The sequence below is a fragment of the Octopus sinensis genome, linkage group LG19 (genome assembly GCF_006345805.1).
Source record: "Octopus sinensis linkage group LG19, ASM634580v1, whole genome shotgun sequence".
Taxonomy (NCBI): Eukaryota; Metazoa; Mollusca; class Cephalopoda; order Octopoda; family Octopodidae; genus Octopus; species Octopus sinensis.
Window position 1 is genome coordinate 17,999,817 of NC_043015.1, and position 18,998 is coordinate 18,018,814.

Sequence of the window (18,998 nt, forward strand, 5' to 3'; positions counted from 1 at the left end):
ACAGTTTCTTGCAGCTTTCTTCAATGCTATGAAAAGATTTGACTCATCACTGCAAACCAACCTAACACTATAAAGTTCACCTGGCTACTTACAGTAATGAACTGCACCTCTTTGGAGTAGTTACCAGCCCAATAAACTAAGTTGTTGGGAGTAAGAGAAACAATGATATACAGAACAGCTATTTATTTGAACCTGCTTAATTAGAATTCAAGGACACTTAAAAGTATTTTAGATGAAGAACTATTTCAATGTAGTCATTCAAACATCACAAAAAGTATAGTCAGTATCAAAATGGCTTTACAATGTCTTGGTTCAAGCAATGTGTTTGAGTGAAATTATGTTTCAAATTGGAAAAATACATATGGAAATTTTTCTAAGGTTGCCACTGGTCAATAGCAAAGATTGTTTGAACCACGTGCAAGGTACCATGTTTCCAAACCAGGAAGAAGACCTCATAGAAATAATTCGGGATCTGGATGAATTTCCAAGACAATAGATGATGGTCATAAAAGTATGTATTGTGATCCATGAAAAAGGCATCTGTGAAATTCATGCCACATGAGTTTAAAAGAAAAACTGATGATGCATTGTATGGCTACAAAATTTGTGAACAGAGGGAACTAAGTCATGATCAGTTAGAAGCTGATTGTTTGAGTGCTGAAGAAAAATTTTTGAAAATTTATAACAGAAAACAAAATATGGATATGTGGCTACAATGTAGGAACAAAAAGGTTGCCAATGCAGAGGCTCAGATTATCATTAATATCAGTCATATGCAAAGATGGTAATGTCCATTTTGATTAGAGGTTCATTATTCATCATGTGTTTGTTCCACGTGGGTCAAATAATCAATACAGAACTTTACTTAGATACCTGGAAACATTTGAAAGAAATAGAGCAAAGGAAGATATCTGAGGCATGGACAAACAACCTAAATGCTGTACCAAGTCAATGCATCTGCACATGTCAGTCTCTATCTGTGCCTTTTTGACAAAGCATATGATAATTCTTATCAGTCACTAACACCCTGCTTGCTGCATTTACCTCCTGCAGACTTTTATTTAGTACTAAAAGTTGAAAGTTATCCTGAAGAGTTACTAATTCCAGATGATAGAAGAAAACTGTACACCACCCATGGAAATGGGTGGAGGACAAAACATTTGGAGTGGTGTATTAAGAGAAGATGGTCCTATTTTGAAAGAGACAAGTTTGATCAAGTTAAAAAAATGAGGGTTTTTTTGTTTTTTTTTAAATCAAGCTTTTTTAGTGGTGGGGTGGAGATAGAACTCAGCAAAGTATAACAGAATAAAAAATGACAGTCAGCAAAGGCAATTTGTTAATAATAAACAGAACCAGAGTAAAGAACAGTGGGTCTTAAAAAGTATTTAAAAAATATGCCATTAAAATTAGGAAATATATATGTAATAAAAATAAATGCATCTCAGAATTTCTAGAGATAGTTCAGTTGTTTGATCAACTAAACTACAAACTCATTGAATTAGCATGTAAGTGGCTGAGTATTCCATAAACATGTGTATCATTAATGTAATTCTCAACCAGAATCAGCATGTTATAAGAGTATGACTAGGCTGGACTTTTGAGTTACTAATGCAGTCCATCTGACAGACATCTCTACAGTTTCTGTCCACCAAACTTCACTCACAAAGATTAAGTCAACCCAAGGCTTTAGAAAATGATACTTGTCCAAGGTGCCATGCAGTAGATCGGATGTGGCATGCAGGAGAGACGTTTGTGTTGGTATGGTCATGTACTATGGATGGATGAGGAGAGATGTGTGAAGAAGTGCCACTCCCAAACAGTTGAAGGAATCCTGGGTAGAGGTAGACCCAGGAAGGCATGGGATGAGGTGGTTAAGCATGACCTTTGAACGTTGAGTCTCACAAAGGCAATGATGGAAGACTGAGATCCCTGGAGATATGCTGTGACTGCGAAGACCTGACAAATGAAGTGAGTTCATGGCTCGCAAGATGGTCTGCTGTGCTAACCTTGGATTGTAGGGTGACCTGCTGTGCTTGAGGAGACCTACTGAGTCAAGTACATCAACATCAAAATAAAAATCAAATGGAAACTGTAGTTGTGATACCCATGCCGGTGGCATGTAAAAGAGCACTATCCGAACATGACCGATGCCAGTGCCGCCTTGAATGGCGTACGTGCCATTGGCACGTAAAAAGCACCAACCGATTGTGTCCATTGCCAGCCTCCTCTGGCCTGTGCCGGTGGCACGTAAAAAGCACCCGCCACACTCACTGAGTGGTTGGCGTTGGGAAGGGCATCCAGATCAGACTGGAGCCTGGTGCAGCCTCCTGGCCTCCCAGACCCTGGTCGAACTGTCCAACCCATACTAGCATGGAAAATGGACGTTAAACGATGATGATGATGATGAAATAAATAAGCTCAAGGAAAAAAATAAATAGCCATTTAAATATTCTTGAAGTTTCTTTCAAATAAAAATATACAAGTATAACTTACCTTATCAATGAAGACTTCAAAAGTTCAGCTCTATTCTTGGTCTTGCCTAGAAATCACTGTGTATTTAATAAGTATCTACTGAGGTCGAGGGGTACTAGCAATATGGGATATGACAAGGAAGACATATGCACATTTGAATAATATTCAAGATACAGCTAATTAACGATATAGCAGAATGATTTGAAAAATAAATTTTAACATTCAAACATTAGTATTTGACAACTTTATCTATTTAGTTAATAGGTTTTGTTAGAACTCATTAAGCTCTAAATTAACTGCTGCAATTAAAAAATATTTAAGAAGATACTCAGCTTATCAAAATCCTATATATTAATATCCAACATTAAATTTAATAACTGATGAGAATATTCCCCTAAAATGACCATCTTCCTTTTCAGGGTCATTTCCCATCCACGATTTTATCCATATTTCTTTCTCCAAAAAGTAAGAGTTGAAAAGTTACATGATTAACAACTGCAGCAAAGATAAGTTGACAGTTACAGTCCTTTGGAGCAAAAGCTTAAGATTAAAGCCTGAAATTAAAGTTTAAAAATTTTTTTTAAAATGACTCATTGAAGAAAAACAATAAGAAAAGGAAATAAAATAATTGGTACAAACATAAGACAGAGAATTATTTTGATGTTTGGCCCCTAAAAAATAAATTTTATAATATCGCAAGGTTAACTAGTATTGGTTACAAAACACATTTCACAATATCACATGGCTGACATTCCACAATATTACATAGATGGTTAATGACAAACATTTCACAATACTACAAGGCTGGTTGACAAACATTTTACAATATTACATAGTTGGCTAACAACAAACATGGCACAATTTTTACAAGGTTGGCTGATCACATACATTTCACAATGTCACATGGTTGGCAGGACACAAACATTGCACAATATTATGAGGCTGATTTGTGTCAAACATTTCACAATTTAATGAGGTTGGCTGGTCACACATATATCATAAGATAACATGTATGGTTAGTGACACATTTCACAATAAAGGTGCAAATAAATGTAAAAAAAAAAAAAAAAAGAAAAGACAAATTTGGAGCAATGACTTTTATGTGGAAGGCAAAAGATAAGATGGTTGACAAATGTTTGACGACCATTTCATGTCCTAATGTCAATTCAGTTCAGAATAAATAAGAAGTAAGTATTATCAACATAGTATTTAGTTCAGGTAAGTAAAATTCTCATCAAGAATATAATTTGTAATAAATGTCAGTTATTTTTCCAAAAATGTTCATGTGAAAATGAAACAATAAAATTTGTATCACAAAAATTTCCAAATACAAAAAGAAAAACACAAACTGCTGCTGAAGTAAAATGTAAATAGTCTGTAAAGTTATGAAAGAAGAAATAAGAAAAATGACATAATAATGAGAAACAACAGAGTTAAAAGAAATGCAACTGATTGTTAGTAGCTATAAAATATGAAGATTATCTGCAGTTTTAAATTGTGTTGAACGCACATGAAATTTTAATGAATATATTTATGTAAAGACTGGTCTTGTGTCATCATCATCATCATCATCGTTTAGCGTCCGTTTTCCATGCTAGCATGGGTTGGACGGTTCTACTGGGGTCTGTGAAGCCAGAAGGCTTCATCAGGCCCAGTCAAATCTGGCAGTGTTTCTACGGCTGGATGCCCTTCCTAACGCCAACCACTCCGTGAGTGTAGTGGGTGCTTTTTACGTGCCACCCGCACTGGTGCCAGACAGAGCTGGCAAACGGCCACGAACGGATGGTGCTTTTTATGTGCCACCGGCACGAGGGCCAGGCGAGGCTGGCAACGGACACGAAACGGGGCGGTGCTGGCAACGGTCGCGAAACGGAAAGTTCTCTTACATGCCACCGGCACTGGTAACACATCTGCAATTTCCATTGATCGATTTCCATTGATCGATTTCGATTCTGATCGTCACTTGCCTCAACGGGTCTTCACAAGCAGAGTTTTGACATGCCACCGGCACTGGTAGCACATCCGCAATTTCCATTGATCGATTTCGATTCTGATCCTCACTTGCCTCATCACGTCTTCACAAGTAGAGTTTTGTGTCCCAAGAAGGGAAGGTATGCATACGTAGGCTGGCTCCATCCCATGTAGAAGGCCACGGGTTATGGACTCACTTGTCCTGCCGGGTCTTCTCGCGCACAGCACACTTCCAGAGGTCTCGGTCTCTAGTCATTTCCTCAGTGAGACCTAAAGTTCGAAGGTCGTGCTTCACCACCTCGTCCCAGGTTTTCCTGGGTCTGCCTCTTCCACAGGTTCCCTCAACCGCTAGGGTGTGGAACTTTTTCACACAACTATCTTCATCCATTCTCGCCACATGACCATACCAGCGCAAACGTCTCTCTTGCACACCACAACTGATGCTTCTTAGGTCCAGCTTTTCTCTCAAGGTACTTACACTCTGCCGAGTGTGAGTACCGGCATTACACATCCATCGGAGCATACTGGCTTCATTTCTAGCGAGCTTACGCATATCCTCAGCAGTCACGGCCCATGTTTCACTGCCATGTAGCATGGCTGTTCGTACACACGCATCATACAGTCTGCCTTTCACTCTGTGCGAGAGGCCTTTTGTCACCAGCAGAGGTAAGAGCTCTCTGAACTTTGCCCAAGCTATTCTTACTCTAGCAGTTACACTTTCAGCACACCCGCCCCCGCTGCTGACTTGGTCACCTAGGTAACGGAAACTATCAACTATTTCTAGTTTTTCTCCCTGGAAAGTGACGGAAGTTGGTCTCAGAGCATTTTCAGTGTTTATTGTTCCTGAGCATCTGCCACATACAAAAACCATCTTCCTAGTTAGCCTTCCTTTGACATTGCTGCATCTCTTATGTGTCCATAGCTTACACTTGGTGCATCTTATAGAGTTTCTACCTACACCTTTTCTACAGATCGAGCAGGGCCATCTACCTGAAGGTGTTTGTGATTTGTCTACCTTCCTACTGATTACGACTTTGGTTTTAGCTAGATTGACTCTGAGGCCCTTCGATTCTAATCCTTGTTTCCACACCTGAAACTTCTCCTCCAGTTCTGATAGCGACTCAGCAATTAGAGCAAGGTCATCAGCATAGAGGAGCTCCAAGGGCATCCTGTCTTGAATTCCTCCGTTATTGCCTGGAGGACTATGATAAATAGGAGGGGGCTGAGTACTGAGCCTTGGTGGACTCCTACCTCTACCCGGAATTCTTCACTGTACACATTTCCAACCCTCACCCTACTAGCGGCGTCCCTGTACATGGCCCGCACAGCTCTCACTAACCATTCATCTATCCCTAGTTTCCTCATTGCCCACCAGATAAGGGATCGGGGGACCCTGTCGAAGGCTTTCTCCATGTCAACAAAAGCCAGGTACAGGGGCTTATCTTTGGCTAGGTATTTCTCCTGCAGCTGCCTTACCAGGAATATAGCATCAGTAGTACTTTTCCCTGGCACAAACCCAAACTGCATCTCATCTAAACTAACTCTCTCTCTAATTAGTTGGGCTATGACCCTCTCCGTAACCTTCATCACCTGGTCCAACAGCTTGATACCTCTGTAGTTATTTGTATCTAGGGCATCACCTTTACCTTTGTAGCAGTTGACTATTATACTGCTACACCAGTCATTGGGTATGACCCCTTTGTGTATCACCTGATTAACTATACGGGTGACTAGGCTATAGCCGACACTACCAGACATTTTGAGCATCTCTGCAGTGATTCCTGATGGGCCTGGGGCTTTCCCTGTCTTCATGCTTCTAATTGCCTTAGCTACCACGGAACTATCAACTCGGATAGCTGGTCCCTCTGTTGGGTCAACATTCGGCAGACTCTCTTTATCCCATTCATTTTCTTCATTCAGCAACCTTTCATAGTGGCATCTCCAAACCTCTCTCTTTGCATCCTCATTTAGCGTAAGTGAACCATCATCCATGCGAACACACTTCTCTCCTACCACATCACGATTCTCTCTCACACACTGTCTTGCAACACGAAACACCTCCAGTCTTTGGTCCTCACGGCGCAGAACATTGGCAAATTTTTTCTTATCTGCTTCCCCTCTGGCTAAATAAACCTGTCTCCTAGCTTCTCTTTTGGCAGTCTGATACAATCCCCTGCTACCCCCATTTTTCCAGACCTTCCAAGCCTGTCTCTTTTCTCTAATAGCCCTGTCTACAATATTGTTCCACCACCACGTTATTCTAGGTCGAGAGGGGACTTTGCACCAGCCACAGATCTGGTCAGTGGCTCTCAGCAGGTGTCCCTTAGAAACGTCCAGCTGTCTTCTACCCCCTGTGATGCTCTATCCCCTTCTACTTCGTCAGAGGCTTCAAGTAATATGTCCCTAAATCTCTGTCCATTTGCAGGATCTTTAAGCTTCCAGATCCTTCTTCTCCATATTTGTCGTCTTCTGGTTGTCCTCCTAGTCCTGATCCTAAAGTCACTAACTACCAGTCTATGTTGTGGGGTACATTCTTCATGGGGTGTATTTCATCAATATTGGTAAACCTGTTGACAATAAAGTATTTTGTGTGTATGTATGTGCATGTGTTTCTATCACCATGTAACATTTACTTTTCCATGCTTGCATAGGTCAGACGAGAGTACATTGGGTCAGAGTTTTCTACAGCCCTTTCTGCATCAACCCCTTCCAGTTTCCAAGCAATGTAATAATCTCCCAGTCTATCAAACAATACCTTGGACATAGTTACATGAAGATCAGAAACAAACAATACCATCTGCAAGAACAATGATGCTATTATTTACAGTCAGTGAACACTCAGTTGTAAGATGGGGTGGGGAATATGAACCTATACAAACACACACTGATATACAAACATATGGTAATCTTTCGTTTTGTCTCGAAGGCATGTGCATGGAGCTCAGCTGTTACCATAGAGCATTAAATAAATTCCATAAAAATTTTTTATTTATTTTTGTAGCAGGAAATGTACATTTCATTTGGTGTCAGCATAAAGTGAAAAAGAGAGAAAATGGACAGGGACATGTGTTGCTGGGGGGTGCGAGACAGAAAGTGTGTGTTGTATCTGTATGAGAGAGAGAAAGAGGTGTGTGTTACTGTGTATGTGAGGGAGAGAGAGAGTGACAGTATATATTTTTTTATTTATTTTTCCTTGCATCTTTTTTGAGTGAGTGATTGACTGAGAGAGAGAGAGGCATGTTGTCGGAAAAAGAGAGAGAGAGAGAGATAGAAGGAGGGAGTGATAGCGTAAATTTTATGTATTTACTTTTTCTTGCATCTTTTTAAGTGTTAGACTGAGAGAGAGAGAGGTGTGTCTTGCTCTGTGTGTGAGGGAGAGAGTGATAGCATAAATTTTTTTATTTAGTTAGTTTTTCTTGCATCTTTTATGCTATCACTCTCTCCCCCTCTCTCACTCTCACACTTTCTCTCTCTCTCAGTCAATCATTCACAAACTCACTCAAAAAAGATGCAAGGAAAATGAATTTAAAAAATGTATGCTGTCACTTTCTCTCTCCATCACCCCCCCCCTCTCTCTTTCACATACACACAACACAATTTCTGTTTCGCACCCCCTGTCAACACATACACATGTCCCTGTCCATTTTCTCTCCCTTTCACGTTATGCTGACATAAAACGAGATGTGCATTTCCACCCACAAAAATAAATAAATAAAATTTTTTACAGAATTTACCAAATGCTGTACATTAACAGCTGATCAAAAGTGACATTTCTGAGAATTATATCAATGGTCGCCCAAACATACATATTACCTATACATCTTTCTTTCACTTTTTCAATCATGAGACTGCAGACATACAGGGGCACTGTCTTGAAGAATTTTAGTTGAACAAACTAACACCAGTGCACTTTTTTTAAAGCCTGGTATTTTTTTTTATCAGTTACTTTTGCCAAATTGCTATGTTAAAGTGACATAAACACAACACCAAGTAGTGGAGGGAGTGGACAACAAACACAGACAGACACACACATGTATGTCTGTGTATATATATATTTATATATATATATATATATATATATATATATATATGGAGAGAGAGAGAGAGAGAGAGAGAGAGAGAGAGAGAGAGAGAAAGAAAGTGTGAATCTAATATCTCTTGGTATCAAATATCTAACTAGAAAGGTAAGACATGAAATAATAAATAAAATTAAAAAGAAAAAAATATGAAAATGAGATGTGTTTGAAAAATTTTTGATGCTTTGAATTATTTTATCAACATTATATTCACTTTGTTCAGGTTAATGAGCAAAACATTTTATTGTGAAACACTAAATGAATAGTCACTGAAGAGTCAAATCTCTTCTGCAACACTTTTAGCACATGAAACCTCTCAAACTCTCTCTCTCTACATACAAATAATTAAAAATCAATGCAACTTTTATTTTAATTTATCCAGTGTTATTGATCAAAGCCATAAAGGAATTACATAACAGATCAACATTTAATACAATCATCAAAACTCATAAATGAGAAAAGATGACAAAAATTGGAAACTTTCCATGTAAAATTATAACATTGATGATTTTAAGGCTTTGAGTGAGTGTTGGCAGCAGATGGATTTCCTGACCACAACTAGTGCATGAGAAAGTAATGCCTAATGATATTTTTCAGTTTTTGGGTGCTAGTGAATACTACTGTTAATAGAAACTGCAACTCAAACATTTAAAAAGGTAGGGTAGATTACTTGTTCAGGGAGATGCCTTAAGAAATGTAGCCATAAATGCACGTTCACATATCTAATCAACTTAGTGCAAACAAGATATTCTGCAAGAAGAAATACTTTTAAACTAATTTGACAAGGTGATGTGAATTACTTTATCACCTTTAGTGATTAGAAAACTCAGATGATGTTAGCTGTTAAATCTCAAAAGTAATGTAGCAGGCAGGGTATTTCAAAGTAAATCCCTATATATCTGAAATATTCGGGATTTACATTCCAATAAGAACCATCTTAATCGGAGCAAGCCCTCCTCCTGGTTCAAAGGCTTGTACCACCATACAGCTGGTCAGCTCTGGCTCCTGGAACTGAAACTAATGCAACACTATTGGAAGGCAGGTTTAGAGAGGGTGCAGGTCAAAACTATGCCCCATTCCCCTCCATTGGTCAGTTGAAGCTTAGAGAGTGTCACATGACAGTTACCTGGTGCTGGCTGCAGGAGCCTACTGATGAGTATTTGAAGGGAAATTTGGCAAGATGGTCATTCACCCACTGACATTCGTTGACACTGCATCGAAGACACCAAAGAACAAAAGAAAAAAGGAGAAAGAAAAAATGCACTCAACACCAGAGCTGAAGACATATTTGAAAGGGGAGAGGAACCATGTTGAAACTGGACATGGTTCCTCCTAATGATGTCTTTAGCTACTGGATCCTATAAAGGAGCTGTTGAGGTAATGAACCATGAAACATGCTTGGAATTCCTCAGATACTGACTGTAGGAAAAGACTTATTGACAATCCAGAAAGTGGGATGACAAAGCAAAGAGACACTTGACAGTATGACAGTGTAACGAAGGATCAAATGGGCTTGCAGCCTGATCTGGAGTAAAATTGCAACAAGTAAGCATGATGAACCATGCCCCCATGATCCTGGTGCATGAGGGGAGAATAAAGGATCAAACAAGAACAGAAAAAGGAATGGACCCAGACCGGAAATGGACAATGAGAAAGGAAGCAGTAAAGGAAAACTGCTGCAGAAAGGTGTTTTCTAGTTACATCAGGCTTAGAATTCACCAAGGGAAGGTATGTCAGAAGAAAATGATTCAACAGCACAGGCTGAAAAACCGGAAGACGTGTGGTCAGAACCTCCTGGAAAGAAACCATAATGAGAGTCATTCCACAGTTGAATTGAAACAGTCAAGAAAAGAGAGCGGCGTGAAGAAGTCAAAAATTAAGTGGCCGAAGGCAAATGATGCGGTGAGCTAAAAGAAATTCGATGATGAGGTAGCAAGAATGACCACCAAATTCAAAGGGGACAATGAAATAAAACATGAGAACTTGGCTAAAGAGAAAGAGAGAAAAGATTTGAGAGAAAAGGAAAGAGAGAAAAGATTTGGACTTGAAACAACAGGGAATGGAGAATCATCAGCAAAGGGTGGACAATCGAGGAGAGAAAGATGGATCGCAAAGATATGAGAAGAGAAGAAAGATCACAGGACCAGATGGAAGGATGCAAAGGGGGAGGAAAAGAAGGGTTTAAACAACTATATGAAGAAATAAAAAAGAGGCATCGAGAACAACTAAGAAAGAAAAGAAGGAAGAAAAGAAGAAAGGAGAGAGAAAAGAACTATCATAATTTTGTAAACAACCCATATCAATAGGCTAAATGTTTGTTTACTGAAAGTAAGAGGGGAAGATTAGATTGCACTAAAGAAGAGCTTGAATACCATCTCAAAGCGACATATAGTGACACTGAAAGAAATAAAGTAATCCCAGAAATGCTTTGATTGAAGAAACCACCTGAAACAAGGGTACCAATCGATTTGAGTGATATCAGAAAAGTAAGAGCAAAAAGTTCACCAGGGAATGATGGAGTTAGCTACAAAGTTTATAAGTATTGCCCAAAATTGCATTTACACCTATTTGCATTGATAAAAGAAATGTGGAAGAAGAAAGATGCAGCAGAGCGATGGTGTATAGCTGAAGGTATGTATTTACCTAAAGAGAAGGAGGCAAAAACACTAGGGCAATTCAGACCTATTTCACTACTAAATACCAATGGGAAGATCATGTTTGGAATTATTGCCAGGTGAATCAAAAGATTTGTACAACATAACAGATATGTCAATGAAGCAATCCAAAAAGCAGGGATTCCTGAATGCATAGATCACAAATGCATTTGTGATCTAGGAAGCTATCAACTGTGCAAAACAACTGAAAAAAAATTGTACATTGCATGGCTAGATCTTGTCAATGCATATGGATCAGTTCTACACACACAAATTCAAGCAGCTATGAACTTCTTTTGGATTCCAGAAGATGTTCAATGAATACTCATGTGTTACTATGATAAATTAAGGATGAGATTTACAGCAGGAAAGTTCACAAGAAGAGTGGCAACTGCTTGAAATATGTATTGCAGCTGGATGCACAATATCAGTCATCTTATTTGTGATAGTCATGGAGATGTTACAAACTGTGAGAAATTTGTTACAATATCACTGTTAAAGGCTTTTATGAACGATGTTACTGTACTATCAGAAAGTAGAGAAGCAGTAGATGGAACATTAGAGCAGCTGGATGAACTAATAGGATGGGTGAGAATGAAATTCAAAGCCATAAAATCTCAAAGCGTGGCTTTTGTAAAAGGAATCCAAAAAGAAGTGAAATTCAGGATAGGGGGTGAAGATATAACAATGGTGAAAGAACAATCAGTTCCAGCAGATGGTACAGAGATTTACTAAATGATAGGAAGCAAAGCAAAGAAACACACAATTTAGTGGAACAGGAACTAAAGGCAATTGACAGAACAACATTACCAGGGAAATTCAAATGCTGGATACTGCAATTTGTATTGTACCCAAGGATAGTGTGGCCATTGCAAAAGTACGAAATAGCCTCAAGTAGAGTAGAAAGGAGGGAACAAAGATGCAGTGTGTTTATCAGAAAATGGCTTGGTCTTTCAAAACCACTGAATACAACTGCACTATATGGAAAACCTGTGCTGCAACTACCGATAACATCCATCACTAAAAAATATAAGGCAGGAAAAGCAAGGACAGTAATGATGCAAGGTATGTGAAAGATCAGAACATCTGAGAAAACCCACCAAAGGTACGAACAGGGAGGAAATGGAAAGCGGAAGAGGCAGTAAACAGGGCGATCAGAAAGTTAAGGCATGCCAATATAGTTGGAGCGATGCAAGAAGCAAGAGCTGGTCTAGGGTTGCACAATTTCAAGCTATTTTGCATGAGTAGTGTAAAAGAGATGAAAGAGGCAGTGGTACACGAAGTAAGAACAGAGGAAGAAGAAAAGTGAAATGTACATTTAGTACAATGTAGTCAACAGGGACAGTACCTGAGATTGGAGGAATATGTGGTCAGTTGCAGAATCTCATGGAAGAAACTCTGGGCTTGGGAACAAGCAAGAACCTTCCTAATCAAGTCTGCCTTCGACGTTTTACCTTCACCGGCCAATTTAGTCCAGTGGAATATACTAACAACTGATGAATGTAGATGCAGAGAGAAAGCGACAGTGAGACATGTTCTGTCAAACTGCACTAGACAGATATAAATGGCGTCACAATCAAATCTTCGGTGTCATAAACACAGCACTCAAGGAGAAGATCGAGGGATATAATAGGGGAGAGTACCCAAAAGTGGAAAAGCATGGAAGGATATACTTCTAGAAGGAGGGAAAAGGACATAAGGCCAGGCTTTCAAAGAAATTCATAAAACAAAAGACAAAGACAGGTGATGTAGACAACAAACAGATGTATTAGTTTAACGCTTGGGAAGTGAAAAAGTCTTTAACATTTCGAGCCTACGCTCTTCCACAGAAAGGAGCACAGAAAGAAACAAGGAGAGAAAATAAAGAATGTGTAGTACATAGCGATCTATCATGGCGAATACCAGACATATATATATATATATATATATACACACCACACACACACATATATATATATATATATATGTATATATAAACATACATATATAAATATATATATACATTGGAGAGGAAAAATTATAATAAGGCAGAATGCTAAATTGAAAGTAAATTTTAATAAAAATGGATGTATGAAAAATTAAAAAATTAAAAAATAAATCAAAGAATATGAAACGCTTCAAGAATTTGGATGTTATCCTTGCGCAGGGGCCATGCTAATCTCTATACTGTTCCAATTTTAGCATATGTACTGCCGTAGCTAGTGCAAATCCGTGAAGCATTCCATATTATTTGACTTATCATTTTTTCTTTTTTAATTTTTCATACACACATTTTTATTAAAATTTACTTTCAAATTAGCATTCTGCCTCATTATAATTTTTCCTCTCTTATCATTTCTCTACGTGCGGTTAACACAACCCCAGTATTTACTGATATATATACATATATATGTATATATAAATATATATATACAAACAGTTAATTCCACAAAGTTATATCCTCATTAGGGATTATATAATCCAAGGTATTCCATTGGTTAATCCCTATCATATTATGTGAAAGTCATTGGTATATGTAAGGGATTATTGAAATTATATATTATCAATATTGAAGGAAAAATGGATGTATGAATAATTTATTTGTATGTTATAAAATGATGAAAGTTTCTTTTAAAGAACGTAACAGTACAAATAAATTGATTACAAGTTGTAAAGCTCAAAAAATAAAATAAAGGAATCTACGTATATGTTTCAGTCCTATCACCTAGTTGATCAGAAGTTCCAAGCATTTGGTGAAATGCTAAGAAAGGTATCATATTCTAACTATATGAGGGTAGGACTTCTTCAGGCTTAATTATAAGCTTGTGCAACTTAGGTTATCATTTTCCTTTTGATAGATGCATAGTCTTTCCTAGTAACTGATAAATGGAACTGAGACGATTTTCTTAGTTGTTGGATTCCTTTGAGTTGTTGGATTCCTTTGAGTTCCATCGTGAATTTTATATTGTGTGGTGACCATGGTTGGGAGCAGTAGTCCAAGCGGCTGAGGATATATGTCTTCCAAAGGGCCATCAATGTCTCCTTTTCTCTAGTTTTGAAAGTTCAGAGGATCCATCAGGTTAGGTGCCTGCACTTTATTACCAAATTGGTAAAATGCATTTGAAAAGATGCATCATTGCTTGTGTCATTGCTCAGGACACATACTGATTATGATTCAGGGATTGCAATTCCTCCCAGGCCAGTGTAACCTGTCTGCATGTTATTTCGCTTTGTGTGCTGGAAACGTAGGGCTTAGAATTTTCCTGCATTAAACTGCATGTTGTCATCCTCAGTCCATCTGTGTATTGTGTCCAACTCATGTTGCAGATGTGCAATATTTCCAGGATTTTGTATAGTCTGAGAGACTTTTGTATCATTTGCATAGCTAGCAAGGGTGGCTATCTGAGCAGCTAAGGGCATGTCTGAGAGGGCCACTATCAATACCAGTGGTCATAAGACAGTGACACACATACATATATGTTTATATACATATATATATAAACATATATATATATAATATATGTTTATATACATATATATATATATATACATATACATATATATACATATACATATATATATACATATATATATATATATATATATATATTATATATATATATATATATATAAACATATATATATATATATCATTATCATCATCTTCGTTTACGTCCATCTTCTATGCCGGCATGGTTGGACAGTTTGACTGAGGACTGGAGAGCCAGCAGCTGAATCCAGGCTCCAGTCTGATCTGGCAATGTTTCTACAGCTGGATGCTTTTCCTAACACCAACCACTCCGAGAGTGTAGTAGGTGCTTTTTACATGTCACAGGCACAAGAGCCAATCATGGGGTACTGGCATCAACCATGTTTGGATGGTGCTTTTTACGTGCCAGCAGCATGGGAGCCAGTCAGGTGGACCTGGCATCAATCATGTTTTGATGGTGCTTTTTATGTGCCACTGGCATGGGAGCCAGTCAGGTAGCACTGGACACAGCTATAATATTGGTTTTACTTGACTCAACAGGTTTTCTCAAGCATATCATATCACCTGATGCATCAGAGGTACTCTTAACTGGGCCGGAAATGCGTGGCTGCAATCTCACTTTAGTTGCCGGGTCTTCTCAATCACAGCATATCACCTACATGTATATATACATACATATCTACATATATATATACATATGCAAATACACATATATATATACATACATATATACATATATACACACACACACATATATATATATATATATATATCTTTAGAGAGAGAGAGAGAGAGATACAGGGGTTGGACAAAATAATGGAAACACCTAGCATCGTAGCATCATAATTTTGAAATGTCTAGAAAACCGTCAAAAGCTTGTTCATTTTTGTTTTTGGTTTATTATTAGTGTTTCTTATGTTTTGCTAAAATCGCTGTTTCTTTTCAGATATCAGCAGAAAAAGGTAAATAAAATTCATTAAAACAACAGATCCATTGGACTTTTAAAGAAGTCAAATTGTTAGCATAACGAAAACAGCCAAAATGTTTAGTGCATCAAGAAGTACTGTCTCAAAAGTAATGACAGCCTTTGAGAAAGAAGGAAAAACCTCCTCGTCAAAACAAAACTCCAGAAGTAAACCAAAACTTTCAGATAGGAACCGTCGGACTCTTACGCAAATTGTTAGAAAGGATCATAGATGTGCAGCTCCCAAAATTACTGCAGAGCTTAATGACCACCTTGAGAACTCAGTTTCAACAAAAACTGTTCAACAGGAGTTGCACAAAGCTGGATTTCATGGAGGGATGCAATCAGAAAAAACACTCCTTTCAAAAAGAAACATTGCAAAGCTTTAAGAGTGGAGTAAAAACCTACAGAATTGGTCCCTAGAGCAGTGGAAGAATGTTATATTCTCAGACCAGTTATCCTTTACTTTATTTCTGACCATCAGCTGAGGAGACGTGTCGAGACAGCCAAAAGAAGCATTTGACCCAGACTGTTAAACATGGAGGAGGATCTGTGATGATGGAGGGGGGGGGTCTATATCTTGGAAATCCGCCTGCCTAATGGTTTCCCTTCATGGCAGAATGAATAGTCAAGACTAAGCATTTTATCTAACCAAATTCATCCTATGGTTGCGGAACTGTTTTCGGAGGGAAATGCACTCTTTCAGGATGATAATGCCCCAATTCACTCAGCTGAAGTTGTTACTGAATGGCATGAGGAACATTCTAGTGAAGTTGAACATCTTATCTGGCCACCACAGTCCCCAGATCTCAATATTATTGAACATTTATGCTGCATTTTAGAAAAAAAAGTAAGGAGTTGATATCCTCCACCATCATCACTACAAGAACTAGCTGAAGAATGGACAGAAATTCCTTTGGAAACTGTACGAATCCATACCTTGTAGAATTCAAGCTGTAATTACTGTCAAAGGTGCTCCTATCCTATATTAAAATAAAAGTGTTTGAAATTTTAAGGTGTTTCCATTATTTTGTCCAAACCCTGTATATATATATATTTTTTGTTTATTATTTTGCACATTACTTAATCATCGGTATATTATTATTTTATATTTAATATTTCTATTATATGTAATTTTCTAAATGGTGTAATTTAATTGTTCATTTTGAATTGATAAAAGATGGTTTTTTTCTAATTTTATATATATATTATATTTTGTGAAATTTGATTTAGTATTTCTAAATTGAATTTTTCCCTGTAAGTTAGGAATAATTCCCTCAAATTATTATTATTATTATTATTATTATTATTATATATATATATATAATATATATAATAATAATAATTATCATTATTATTATTATTACTATATATATATATATAATATATATATATATATATATAATAATAATAATAATAATTTGAGGGAAATTATTCCTAACTTACAGGGAAAAATTCAATTTAGAAATACTAAATCAAATTTCACAAAATATAATATATATATAAAAATTAGAAAAAAACCATCTTTTATCAATTCAAAATGAACAATTAAATTACACCATTTAGAAAATTACATATAATAGAAATATTAAATATAAAATAACAATAATATACCGATGATTAAGTAATGTGCAAAATAATAAATAATACGTATATATTTGGTAGAATAACCAAATTTCTATTATATGTAATTTTCTAGATGGTGTAATTTAATTGTTCATTTTGAATTGATAAAAGGTGTTTTTTTCTAATTTATATATATATATATATATATATATATATATATATCCATATTCCAATAAGGAGCAAATAATTCAAGAGAAAAAAATAATGCAAGAAAAAATAATTTGTGAAGACTGTTATTTCCAGCAGGTAGAGATACTTAGAAGGGCTTTTGTTTAATTGTAATCCTTCAGCTATGTAATACTTTTTAGGGGGGTCTGCAATCACCTATATTATTGATTCTTTTATTACCATTTTAAAATTCTTACACTAGATAATAACAGAGTCAATGGTATCTTCGCAAATTATTCCTTCATAAACCATGAATTATTTGCTCTATATTGAAATTATTTTCATGCTGGTGGCTGCCTTGATTTTGGTGCAAAAACGAATTACATGCAGCAGACTTCAACACGATGGGTTGGGAGTCTCTATCACGGTAACACATGCTGAGGAAGCTGAGGCTATTTTGGCTGGTGCAAGAACCAGTCCACATGAGTCTAAATACTTAAATGTACGTTGGGAGGTTGTCTTAGCCCGTTTGTCTTTGGACAGTTGATTTCAATGTTTCTTGGTGATTTAAATAAGAGTTTTTGACTATTATTTCCAGTACGTAGATATACTTTGTGTGTTCATCATCATCATCATCGTTTAACGTCCGCTTTCCATGCTAGCACCAGGAAGGCTGCACCAGGCCAGTCAGATCTGGCAGTGTTTCTACAGCTGGATGCCCTTCCTAACGCCAACCACTCCGAGAGTGTAGTGGGTGATTTTATGTGCCACCGACACAGGTGCCAGACGAGGCTGGCAGACGGCCACGCTCGGATGGTGTTTTTTATGTGCCACCGACACAGGTGCCAGACGAGGCTGGCTGACGGCCACGCTCGGATGGTATTTTCTTATGTGTCACCGACACAGGTGCCAGACGAGGCTGGCGGACGGCCACGCTCGGATGGTGTTTGTTACGTGCCCTCAGCACGGAGGCCAGTCGTTGCGGTACTGGCTACGGTCACGTTCGGGTGGTTTTCTTATGTGCCACCGGCACTGGTACCACAAGGATACAAATTCCATTGATGTACATCTATTTTGATTTGGTTCGATTTGATTTGATTTGATTTGATTTTCACTTGCCTCAACAGGTCTTCACAAGTGTCACAAGAAGGAAGGTATGCACAGGTGGACTGACTACGTCCCAGGTAGGGGCCACGGATTATGGCTTCACTAGTCTTGCCGGGTCTTCTCACGCACAGCATACTTCCATAGGTCTCGGTCTCTAGTCATTTCCATGGTGAGACCTAACGTCCGAAGGTCGTGCTTCACCACCTCATCCCAGGGTGTTGTTTCATTAATTTTAATATATACATACATACATATATATATATATATGTATGTATATATATATATATATATATATATATATATATATATATATATATATATAATCAAAATAAGCAACAAGAATATCTTCAGTAATTTGGTACGATCGTTTCACGCTACATCATTTTATTAAACATTGTAAGTATTACAATAGTTTTAAAGTGTTGAGCAAGCATCAGCCGTTTATAGAGGTTTTCCATCAATACATATACTTATTTTCATGTTAATTGATAACATTATAAAGAGGATAGATATATAGACAGAGATGTTGATTTGAATGTTAAGAACATAAA

General features: G+C 37.4%; 1 protein-coding gene and 1 non-coding gene across 2 annotated transcripts in view; both read right to left on the reverse strand.

Moving 5' to 3' along the window:
• The window catches only part of LOC115222364 (pre-mRNA-splicing regulator WTAP), a 232,987-nt gene that overhangs the window by 81,529 nt on the left and 132,460 nt on the right, over positions 1 to 18,998 (reverse strand). The window lies entirely within an intron of this gene.
• Positions 13,275 to 13,378, reverse strand: LOC115222424. Its single transcript, XR_003882712.1, has one exon. It is a non-coding gene; the product is annotated as a U6 spliceosomal RNA (small nuclear RNA).